Source organism: Eulemur rufifrons, chromosome 17 (assembly GCF_041146395.1).
Source record: "Eulemur rufifrons isolate Redbay chromosome 17, OSU_ERuf_1, whole genome shotgun sequence".
Classification (NCBI taxonomy): Eukaryota; Metazoa; Chordata; class Mammalia; order Primates; family Lemuridae; genus Eulemur; species Eulemur rufifrons.
Window position 1 is genome coordinate 4,356,115 of NC_090999.1, and position 13,036 is coordinate 4,369,150.

A 13,036-nucleotide genomic window follows, 5' to 3' on the forward strand; every position below is an offset into this window, starting at 1 on the left:
CCAGAAGGCAGGCTGGAAACTCTGGGGCAGGAGCTGGTGCCGTGGTCTTGAGGAAGAATCTCTTCTTTCTCAAGGAAACCTGTTTTACTCTTAAGGTCTTTGACTGATTAGACGAGGCCCACCTGCACTATGGAGGGTAACCATCTCCACTTAAAGTCACTTGATTGTAGATGTTAATCACAGCTACAAAATAGCCACACAGTAGCACCTGGACTCGCATTTGATCAAATCACTGGATATGATTGCTTAGCCAAGGCAACACATACAAATGACAGTCACAAACACTATAGAATTAACCTCCCAATTGCTTGAGCCCAGGAGTTTGAGACTGCAGTGAGCTTTTATGATGCCACTGCACTCTAGCTTGGGCCACAGAGCAAGACCTTGTCTCAAAAAAAAAAAAAAAAAAATCCAAAAAAAATAAAAAAAGAATTAACCTCTTGAGTTGAGTGTGTGTCATTCTCCTCACCATCTGGGCTGCCCAGGCTGGTGTTGCTGACTGGCACCCAGAGAGGCACAGGGCCCCAGTGTTCAAGTTGCCCCCAGACAGCAGGACACACAGCAGGCCCTCGGCCACCTACAGGGCCCCTCTGAATGTGCAGCTCTTCTAGTTCCCTGCCCAACCGCCATGTCCAACCCCCATGCATAGTTGAGAAATGGAGGCAGAGGTGGTGGCAGATGCAGGACTAGTTACCAGCCCACATAACGTATTTTATTGGAAACCCTGGGGCATGTACTACACATATGCAACCTGTATCAAGCCATCAGTTCCTCTTTATCCTGGTTAAATTTGAAGAGATTAGGATTATCCAAATAATTCTCCAAGTCCTTCCGCCTCAAAACCCTTCCACACCGAAATGCAAGCAAAACGATCAATTAAAATGATAGTGTCAACAAAAAAATCCCGAGGTTCATAAATTTGGAGAGGAGACTACTTCTTATAAAGAGTTGCAGGCTGCAAGGTGGCCATCCTGCAGGCTGGGAAGCAGAGCCTCTGGCAGAGCCTAGAGCAGGCACTTCACAGGAGAAAGATGCGACAGGAATTGATGCTGACCAGGTTGGCCAAGCATACATATTCAACAGGTTACAGGAGGAGCTATGAATATTCATGAAGGGGAGCCATGCACATGCATACTAAGCAAACATACATGTTACATGCATCCCATGTTCACTTTGGGGTGAAGGCTGAACATTTAAATGCATTAAAATTAGTTCCTGTACATCAAAAGGTGAAGCAGGGACACTAAGACACAGTACCCAGCCTCTGTCAACTGGCCAGAATTAGTCCATGGTCAGTGGTCCCTCTTGTCAGGAGAAAGTTACTGAAATCAGTCTCTTGTCCCATCAAAGCCGCAGTTATGGCTTGTGGAATGAGGGGTCAGCAGTAAGTGCCCGGCGGTTGGTGGGTTTCAATTGTTTCAATAGTGCTTATCTCGAGGCCAGTGCTGGTTTAGCTGCTGGAGAAAAAGGAAAAACTCTGTGGCGCTTAAGCATGGGGGTGTGTGACTTAACCCTCGCCTGGCACGGCCTGAGGTTTTATTTATAATTTGGCATCTTATCGCCACAAAGAGTCCCTTCCGTCAGTCTCATGCTCTCTACTTCGGCAAGGGCACGGATTTCAGACAAGTTGGGATTCGTGATCCTCAGGCGCGGCGTTGCCGTGGGTGTGTGTGGGATGCGCAGGGGCAGGGCACGCAGGCCCCACTGCCCTTTTGCGCCCTACCCGTCACTGGAAAGCCAGGCACCACGTGGAAACCTCTCTGTCTTGGAAGGAGAAGACCCGCACGCAGGCTCCTGCCTGCAGCCCAGCTCCGTGACTCAGGACGGACGGCCTCCTCTACCCAGAATGCCGTTTCCCCACCTCCAAAATGAGCAGGGGTGGCTAACTGAGCCCTAAAATCCCGTCTTTGTGGATAATGACATTGTCTCCTGTGATTGCAGAAGTTTTCGGTTGTTGTATTTTCCTTTCCATGACATCTCTTTGCTTTTAGCCGTGATTCATTTGCTGCCACGTCCCTCGTATGCCCGGCCATCCCCAATCATTCCAACCATCTATTACTCCCACCCTTCCTCTGGGAAAGTGCTGCCTGCTTTCCAAAGCAGTTTCTAGAAACGCATTACAGCAAAACGCCTGTGGTGTCTGTGCCCTCATTTGTCCTTGTCACCTGGGTAAGAGAGCTTTTGCTACTGTCAGGAGGGCCCGTCTGAGTTTCCTGCTGTCTGTGCTCCCTACGGCAACGTTCTGAGGGTGCAGAGGGAGGGAAGGGCTGGAGGAAGAAAGGCCTCAAAGTCACACCCCCTCCAAGTCACCTCTGTGTCACCACAATCACGATGCAGAGGTGGGGTGACTTGGGGAGAGCGTTCCAAATGTGTGCAAGCACTTCTCAAAACCAGCCCCACTTACTTCCAAAGAAATGAGTCCTCTTAGAAGTCCACGTGTGTCTTGGAAGCTTTTGGAACGTCAGCATCTCTTCATCCTTAGAAGGAACACAAATTTCAGCAAAACCCAAACAGAGGTCCCTCGTGCATACCGGTACAAGTACGTACAAGAGCTGGTGGTGATCGCCGCTGTGAGGCCTGTGGGCATCGCTGAGGCAGAAGGGGCGCCCCAGAGGGCGGCCAGTGGGAGTGTGACCTTGGCTCTGGGGTCTGCAGGTTCTGACGCCTCTTCAGTGGCCTCCAAGCATATTTTTCTCTTCGGTGTCGTCTGTTACCAGTCTGCAGTCTCTGTGGGCAGGGGCCACCTCTGCTTTAGTGGGACAACACCTCCAGCTGGGGCTGTGTGGGGGCCACAGATGAGCCCTGAGCGAGGCCTGAGGTTGTCCAGGCAGCCCCGCTGCAGGCCAGGCCCAGGTGGGTGGGGTGTCGGCTCCTCAGGCAAGCTGGCAAGGCCCAGATGGGTGCACCCATGGGCATCATGGGTGCATATGACACAAATTCGCCATGTACATTCAATGTCCCTCCAAAAAGCACAGAAAGCAGGCGGACAGAGCCGGCAATTTGGGCCACCACAGGACTTGTGAGCAGGCGTGGCGCGGGCTGCAGCCACCAGCAGTCTCAGTTCCCACCTAGAGTTTGAACTCACGTTTCCTTAACCGCAAGCTGCCTCCTTCACCTGAGCTCGGCTGGAGAATGCGTGATCTGTTCCAGCGCAGGTGCTAAAGCCGTGGCGCCTTCATTTTGACCACATGATATGTTTTACCGTGAGTTAACTTTACCATTCTTAAATGCCGTATTTACTTTTAACAAGTAATACATGGACGTGGAACAAAGTAAAGGCATACAAGGCATCCCCCTCCAATTCCTATTCATCACATACCCAGACTCCTTTCCAGAGACAAGCCCTGTAACAAGGTCCCTGTGTCCTTCCAGAGAGAGCTGTGTAAATTGAGCAGATACCCTCGGGCTCTCTGCACCACTCTGCACTTTGCTTTTTTGCACTCACTGGTATATGCTAGAGATACACACCAGGAAAGACAGAGTTGCCTTACTCCTTTAGTAATCGCACAGTATCATTCCATTCTGTGATAGCTGATAATTTATTTAATCAATTTCCTATTAGCAGGTGGGTTCCAATTCTTTGCTCTTGCAATGCTGCAGTGATTAACTTTGTACATCTGCCCTCCCACACTTACCAAAAGATGTGTTGGGCAAGTTCCTGGATGTGTAATTCCTAAATCAAAATGCATGGTCATTTTTAATTTGACAATTATTATCAAATCACCACGCAGAGAGGTTTAATCAATGTGTACTCCATGAGAAACATCTGAGGGTGACTGGCAAATCTAGAGTTGCAGGGGACAGCTCATAGTTTCAATTTGCACTCTCTTATGAGACTGAGTGTATTTTCACGTTTATTGGCTATTAGTATTTATATATTTTACCTCTTTCTCTGTTTTGATGTCTTTCTGTTTGATTTGGAGGCACTCTTCATTTATTAAAGAAATTAGCCCTTTGATTTGGCATGGCTTTCAATTTGTTTTTTATCATGACTATTTTGTAGGATTTGTTTTCCATACAGGAGATTTTTGTGTAGTTGAATTTATGAATTTTATCTTTCATGATTCTGGGTTTGGGGTCATATTTTTAAAAGCCTTCCCTACTCCAAGATTGTAAAAATCAGTTGACTTTAAATCCCCCACCTCCCCCATCCTCCCAAACATGTATAAAATTTAACTCTACTGCAGTTAAATTGCTTAATACCGAAATTAGGGCTCTTGAGGCAGAAATAATTTGATAAAGGTTTATTGGAAGCCAAATGTGAGGATCCACCCAAGAAGACACATCAACAAAGTTGAGTGTATTCCAAAGCCTGTTACAAGTTAGAAGGCTTTTATAAGAACGTTTAAGAGACTTGTTCTTTTCATTGGAGGGTACAATACAGAGGTCAGGATCATTGGCTACAGATCGCAAAATAGAGACTGAAATGTTCCATGTGCAAGAGAATCAGCAAAACGTCACGATTCAGACAAAGCAGTGTCCTTGTCAATATCAGTAGGTTATAAATTAATTAGTATGGCAGCAGCTTGAGGAACTCAGGATGAGATTTGAGGCACTCATGATAAGATTCTTTACTTAGGGACAAGATGGAGCCATGAACCATAAGGCCTTCCCCAGGCATTAATTTGGAAGCCCGTCCAATGTGACCTGTGGGTTATCAATACCTATCCACAGAATTACAGATCTTCTGATCTGGAAGGGATATGGAGGATCAATAGGTCCCACCTGCCTGTTTCAGCAGTGAGGGAACTGAGCCGCCACGGGATAACTGTTATCACCTGAGGTCACCCAGCCACCGGCCCCAGGGAACCCAGCCTTTATCTTCGCCAAAATCACCTCCATGTCCGGTCTCTCTGGGGAACCCAGGGGAAGAGGGGCAGAGTCACTTCCACTTTATACTGTTCACATTCCACTTCTAGTTGAAATTCAGTCGATTGTTAAATAATGCAATGCCTGAGACTGTGGGCCTTGGCAGGAATTTTAAAATTCCAGGGAGCAAAGAGGAGAAACACTGTTTCTGCCAATAGCTTTTCAGGGCAATAGAAAAACACGTTCTGGAGGAAGCTCATGCTGGATTTGGCTTTCCCCGGGAGAATGACACGTAGAACAATACGGGATTAAGAGCTCAGAAAAGAGAGGAGCCACCCCGGGCCCACACACATGGCCCTGCAGGAGAGCCCAGCGGAAGGTGCCCAGATGCCTGACCAGCCCTTGGACAGGGGTGGGGGGTGGAGGGATGGCGACCATTAAGGCTCTTTGGGGACACCAAGGATTAATTACTGCTTGTTTGCAGTTCACTGCTGTCCAGACCATCAATCACCTACCTTTGGTCTAGGAAATGCCCCCGTGGCTGGAGTTGGAAGGTGACTGATTTGGTAGCGAGTTTTTCTTTCTTCCTCTACAAAATGGAGTGCTTCATTACCCATCCCATGGGGACAATTCACTTCCTAATGTCTCTAAATCAAAGAGCAGCGCTCTCTGTGTACATGATCTCAGATAGATCCATGTGTCCTTCCGCTCTATGGACACTGTAACTTCTGCAAGTCCAGGACTCAGAGGGCAGCAGCCGGCGCCTGGCTCACTGGGTAACCAAACTAATTCTAAAATTAATATATCAGGTATGTATCGCGTCTCTCAAGCGGCAGGCAGCAGAGGGACCTGGGCGCCCCGACCCATCCCCAGCCGCCCTGGGTACAGGCGGAGTCCGCGCGCGCCCCTGCTGCCCGCTCCGCGGAGACGCGCTGGCGGTGGGGACGAGATGCGCAGACGCAGGGACTGGCAGGGGTCTCCGCAGACGGGACGGAGACCGCCCCGGGCTCTGCACACACCTTTGCTGCGTGGGCATCTTTCCTTTCTGCGGCTCCCCCGACTGGTGCCTGTTTGCTCGCAGACATTGGGTTTGGAAGAACCATGGGTCACCAACCGCAAATTCGTGCTGACTTGGAGGGCAGAGCCAGCGCGCGCTTGCGTGTCGGCTGTAGGTAGCAAGCTCCAGGCAGCACGCGGGGACCCACTTCACAGAGACTCACGGCGTCCAATGATTGGGGAAACTTTCCAACCTTTTTTATAAAATGAGTTTAGCACAGGAAAGATGTTTCTTGAAAATTTGGTGAAACTGGACTGGAAACCTCCCTGGGCCTGCTGCTTCCCTTTTGGGGGGAGGGATGCGGAAGAGGCCAGGTCTCCAAGCACCTGCCCCTTTCTCCCTGTGGTTATTACTCCTACCCAGGTTTTCCCCTTCTCGGAACAACGCTGGTACCTTGCGCTTATCGGGATACTTTTATTTCTCCTACACCTTCAAATCGGTTTGTGTGAAAGTAGGTTTAGCATATTCGTGCGAGCTTAATAGTCTCTTCAGTGGGTAACGACCTTCTCTCTTTCTCTTTTTTACTTGAGCAGTTATGGATGATTTGTCTATTTTATTGGTCTTTTCAAAAGAGTAAGCTTTTGAATTACTGATCACCCCTACTGAGTATATACTCCATCTCCCTACTGTGCGTTTACTCAAGCTTGTTAACTGATGCTCAAATCCCTGTATTCTATTTTACTTGTCAATTTATGTCAGATGCTATTATAAAAATTTCTTAATGTAATCATAGATTTGTCCCTTTCTTCTTATATTGGTAACATTTTTTTCTTTTTTTAGTATTTCATGTAAGACGCTTTAAGGTTAAAGGCTGCCACATGTTCTTGGTGGGTTATTCCTTTTATAAATATAAAATACGTACGGTTTCTCTATTTTTCCCATTTACTGTGTCTTGCCATAAATTCTATTTTATGTGATATTAATATTGACACACCTAATACCTATGATTTAAAATGCACATACACCTTGACCAATAAATCTTACGTATAGAATTTATTCTGACCCACACGTGTGAATGTTTGAAATGAAAGGCACAACGCTATTCATGGCAGGCTTCTGGGGTGGTGACAAAGGGCTGGAGGCAGCCCAGACGTCTAGTCGCCAGGTCTGGTTAAACGGGCGTCCTCTGCCGGTCCAGAAAGGACGAAGCTCCCCTGTCACTGACAGGAAACGATCTCTGAGACCTGTTATTAAACAAAAACAAATTCTAGGAACAGAACGATCTGTATAGATGTCAATATTTGTATAACCAGGGACTCATATCTCCTGGGTCCCGTGTCCGCCTGGCGTATCTCCGGAAGGAGAGACAGGAAATTGTCCCCGCGGCTGCCGCCGTGAAGGATGGTGTCTGGGGCCAGGGGTGGGAGTGAGGCGTTTCACTGATTGGAATCTTTTAAATACTGAACTCCTTGAATATTTATTCAAAACACAATTAAAATTAAATATCCACACCTGCATCTTGTATTAGCATTTGCCTATATCAGTCTTGTTTCCATTTTTTGAAGCTGTTTTACCTTTTCTATTTACTATGTTTTCTAGCTTTTTCTATCCTTTTTTTTTTTTTAACCTGTTTTCTCTCCTTAAATTGATGCAATTGTGTAACTTTTTCCTCTAGTGGCTTGGAGGTTATACTTCCTATTTCTGTGTTTCTAATCATTATTCTACCAGGTGAACAGACATCACGAAGTGGTGGTGTGGATGCTGAGGTGTCCAGGTCTGACTCCGTCCTGTCCCCAGCAGCGGGGAGTTCCGGCAGCTGCTGGCTGTCAGCCGCAGCGCTCTGCGGGAGCCGCCCTGGCAGCTGGAGAACGTCTCCTTGCCCAGGCCTCGCTCCTCTCGCAGGGCAGCCCACATCCAGCATCTAACCACCGGTTGAAGTGTGGAGGTGTGGGAAGGCCTGGTCCCTCACCCAGCTCTGCCAAGCCGTCCAGCTCCACAGCCCCCGTGGGGACCTGGGGGCTTTGTCATGCCTGCGACACAGTCCCCGGCTCCCTAAGTCCTTCACTCGTCCTTCGCTTCCCGCGTGCACATCCTCAGCGCAGAGTCTGTTCCCCAGGGAATCTGGCTTCCAAAGATGGATTCGTCTGACAAGGTCTAACATGCACCATAATACGCCAATGCACAGTGCTAATCGTGAAAGGTGATCCGTCACGAAAACGCATATCTGTGTGCTGGTCTGGCTATGCCCTCTTCGTACCTCTCTGGACCCTTTATGTTGCTTGTATAATCGTTGTCGTTCTTTAAAATTGGTTGAAATTTTTAGAGATCTTGATTTTGGGAAATGATATTTGTTGTAACCAAAATCCACCTGGATAAACTACAGGTATTTGTTTTTATTATAAAAAGCAAAGTCGTTCCCCTAACGCCAGCAACAATCTTATAAATAACCTCACGAGAACACAAATTTGTGTCAATTCCCAGGGACTTGGATAGTTTTAATGCAGGGCCAATGTTTTCCAGTTTTTATTAGTTTTCCATTCACTAGTTTAGAATAATCTTCGATACTAAAGTTTGTCTTTTGAGGAAGGGAGAGGCAGGTGGTAAAAATCAGTGTTTGAAATGAAAGAGTGGTCAGTGACACAATTCTACGCTTCCTGCCATGACTGGCTCCCGGGCTCCTGCGCGGCTGCCAGCCCAGCAGAAGTGCGCGGGTCCTCTCCTTCCCAAACCGACACGACAGCGCAAGAATATATGGACCATGTGATGCTGCTTGATTCTCAGGGGCTTTGATTCAATGACGGACTACACTAGTCCCTGCCAGTGTCGCAGACTTTGTAGCAGCAGAACACGTGAGCAATGACAATGACTTAAGCTCCATGCACCTCACCCACGTCATCTTCGGTTCCCCCAATCAAAAGGTTTTATTCACTGGCAAAAGGAGAAAGCAGTGATTGTCAGTAAACATAGTCTTAGCACCCCTAACCCCAATCAGCCTCCGCCTTGAAACCCTGGCTATGAGGTGCTGTTCTCGGTGCGATGATCTATTCACTGATTCAGTCCTCAGCACACCCTGTCAGGAGGGTACCACCACTGTGCCCATTCTGCGGATGAGGAAGGGAGGCCCAGAGATGTTAGGAAACTTGCCTAGGGTCACACAGTCAGGAATTAAGCAACTGTGTCAGTTATCTATGGCTTTGTAACAAATTACCCCAGAACTTAGTGGCTCGAAGCAGCAGCTAATATCTCCGTTTCTGAAGGTCAGGAATGCTGGCCTGGCTTAGCTGGGTCTTCTGCTTCAAGGTCTCTCAACAGGGTCGTCATCTCAAGCTCAGCTAGGGAAGGATCCACTTCCAAGCTCACGCACAGGGTTGTGGGCAGGATTCAGTGCCAAGTGAGTCGTTGGCCTCAGGGCCTCGCTTCCTTGCGTCTGCAGGTTTCCTCACGGGAAGGCAGGTGTGCAGCAGCGTGTACACAGCAGGCCTGAACGCAGCGTTCCCTTCGCTGGCGTCCGGACGCTTGGATCTCGGGAGCGTTGCCACCACCCCGACTGAGGAGAGCAGTTCACTGTGCCTAAGTTGTTTATGCAAACAACGTGCTGAACACCTGCTTCCCTGTGGGAGTCTGGAATGTGGGACGTGCCAGACAGAGGTGCCACGTGACCCCAGCAGGAACCCTGGGCACCGAGTCTCTGATGAGCTGCCCTAGTAGACAACACTTTGCACGTGCTGTCACGACTCACTGGATGAACTGTGTCCTGCGTGGCTCCCCTGGGAGAGGACTCTTGGAAGCTCGCACCTGGTTTCTTCTGGGTGTCACCTGTGTGCCTCTTCCCTCTGCTGCGTTCACGAGCCTCTCGCTGTAACAGATCCCAGCCGTGAGTAGGACCGTATGTGAGTCCTGGGAGTGAGTCCTAGCAAACCATCAAACCCAGAGGTGATCTTGGGGACCCCTGGCACTGCACGAGAGAGAGTGCCACCAGCAAGATGGAAGTCACAGTCTTCTCTCGCCTCATTTGGAAGTGACACCCCATCACTGTTGTCATTCTATGCATTAGAAGCCAGCCGCTAGGTGCAGCCCACGTGTGCAGCTAGAGAGAAACACACACGGGCATGAATCCTGGAGCGGGGGTCCTGGGGCCGTCCCACAGGCACACAGGCCACCGGGGCAGAGCCAGGAGCTGAGGCTCTGGCCCTCCACACCAGGCTGCTCAGCGTTGGCCAAAGTGAGCGACAGACACAGCCCAGTGTCCCATTTCCTGAGAAGTGCTCTGAGAATGGAGTTCCATTTACTAATGTGAAATACATACATAAACACATATAAACATTTTATGAATGTGAAAAAATATATATGTAAATATATACAGAGGCCGTGGCTGTCCTTTAAGAATTTTGCCCTCTGGACTCACATATGCACAGAAACCTCTTACATCACTGATTCATTCACTCATCATTCACTTATTTATTAAATAGGTCTAAGATTCCCATGGTTCAGTACAGATGGTCCCCAACTTATGATGGTTTGACTTACGATTTTTCAACTTTGTGACAGTGCGGAAGTGTGTGCATGTAGTAGGAACTGACTTCGAATTTTGATCTTTTCCTGGCTAGCGATCGCTGAGGATACTGTCTCGTGACGCTGGCAGCAGCCGTGAGCAGCAGCCCCTGGTCATGCATGTGGCCACAAGGCCACAGTGGACTGCTACGGCGGACTGCGTTGCCAGGCATTTTCCCGACTGTAGGCTGATGAAAGTGTTCTGAGCATGTTTAAGCTAGGACAGGCCAGTTACGACGTTCGGTAGGTGTATTAATTCCATTGTCAACTCAGAACATAACCTGTCATTAAGTCGAGGAGCATCTGTATTTAAAATCTCTTTCCTAACCTTGGCCTGGGGCCACAGTAGATCCCCTCCCCAGAGGCAAACAATATTGTCAACTTCTATGTCCCTCGTTTTATGCAACTTCGAAAGTGCATCTGTCTGTCTAGGAGCCAGTGTCTCCGCCTTCACACAGACGGCTGCAGAACAGACTCTTCCCTGCACTTGCCTTCCGTGGTCATTTGACTCCAGGACACAGAAAGCCGCGTCAACCCCTTTGGTGGCTGCGGCGTTCCCGTCAGTGGTGCTGCTCCATCTATGTCCCAGTGCCCTAGTCATGGACACCAGGGGCTTCCCGGTTTTCTGCTGCTGTAAATCACGTTGCATCGAATGACACTGCAGACACATTAACACACCTGCAGCTGTGAGAAGCTAACTTGTTGGGCCAATGTTATGCTTGTCATTCTTTTTTAGGAAATTTATTTTATTCATCTTCTCAATAAGTATTTCAAAGTTCAGAGGGAACAAAGGGATTTAAGTGAAAAGTCTGTCTCCCATTTACACCCCACCCGCAATGAGGCAGCTGCTATTCCAGATCCATGGGGTGACTTCAGAGAGGCCCTGGTCACAGACAGGCCTGTCTGGGTAGGCCTGAGAAATCCTTCTTCAGCCAATGTCTTTTCTTCTGCAATGCACTCTTCAGGGATCAGATCCCTGCCAAAGTGTTGATTAAAATTAGAGAAAGAAGCCAGCATGGTGGCTCACACCTGTAATCCTAGCACTTTGGGAGGCTGAGGTGGGAGGATCGCTTAAGCCCAGGAGTCTGAGGCTGTAGTGAGCTACGATGACGCCACTGCACTCTAGCCTGGCCAACAGAGACTTTGTCTTCAAAAAAAGAATACATATACATATATGTGTGCATGCGTGTGTACACACAAATACGTTTATTTCCCAGTTATGTCTGCTGAGGGTCTGTAAGAAATGATACCTCAGTAGCAGAGAACACACCTGCTACTAGATCTTGGTGTCTAACTACAAGGCCACACTAAAAAGAGCCAGGGATCTCTCGTTGTGCCAGAAAAGATGACAGGGGCATGCAGGACACTGGAAGCAACTAGAAGCAGCTCCCACTGGCCATTCAGGGACAATTTGAGCATCAGAATAAATGACAGTTAACAGATTAGAGCTGACTAAATAAAGTAGAATCCTTGAATCCATACTGATATAAATAAATGAATAAGGAAATAAACAGGAGAAAGGGTGCTTAATATAGAATGAAAAGTAATAATGGAGAAGGGATAATAAAGTAGAAAATCATTATTTTGCAGCTATCATGATAAAAATTGGTTAAGACAAAAATTATCAAGACATGCTAAAGTTGATAGTTAAAAGTTTGATGAGGAAAAGTAATATACAGTCTTGAAATATCTCCTTGCAAAATACTAACTTTCCATGTGGAGAAACACGGCAGGCAGACACCACCTTGAATGAAACTTAATATCAATACAAGGAGAAAAACCAACATCGTGAGCCTCCCGATAGGCTGCCGTGAAAAGAACTGTGCTATCCTTGCCAGAAATGCATCAATCGTGGGGACACATTAGACAAAAAACCAGAACTGAAGAACATTCTACAGAGTAATTGATCTGTACCCTGCAAACTGTCCAGACCACAGCAGTGAGACTGGGCACTATTCCAGATGGGAGTGGACTCAAGAGACAAGACAGCAAAGGCAAGGTGCAAAGGAGACACTGCTGGGCCCATGGCACTTTTGGCGAGCTCGCTGGTTAGCTGGTGACTTGTATCAAGCATTCCTGCTGATGCTCTCGCTTGGAGTAGGTGAGAGGGCCTTTCTTCTTAGGAAAGATACACCCAAGTAGTAAGGGGTACTGGAACATGTCTGCATTGGCTATCAAATGGTTCAGAAAAAACTGAGTTACGTACACACAGAGATGCTCGTGCAAATGTGGAAAACGTTAACTAGGGAATTCAGGTGAAGGGCAAACAGGAGCTCCACACACCAACGAGTTAGAAAGTTTTTCAAAACACACTCAGGAGACCAATCAACCCAATGCAAATGTGCGGTCTGAGTTTGCGCAGCCCGACAACCGAAGACTGTGCTGGCGACTGCTGAGGCCAGGTGCAGGCCTGAGGCCCACCCACCGCCCTGCTGCAGGGTGTTGAGGTTTTGAAATCGTCTTGATAAGGTGTCATCAGCCCCAGAACCCGGCAGTGAGCGTGATGGACTGAGGTGGCCAGGCAGCTCCTGCCCATGAGCCTCATGGACAGGTCCATGAGCCCGAGCCCGAAGGAAGCCACCGCAGGCCTGGAGACCTCCCTCAGTGCCCCCAGCCTGCACCCTCCAGGCAGAAGAGGGCCGACCACAGCAAAGCGCCTCAGTGCAGCGCTGCTCGCCG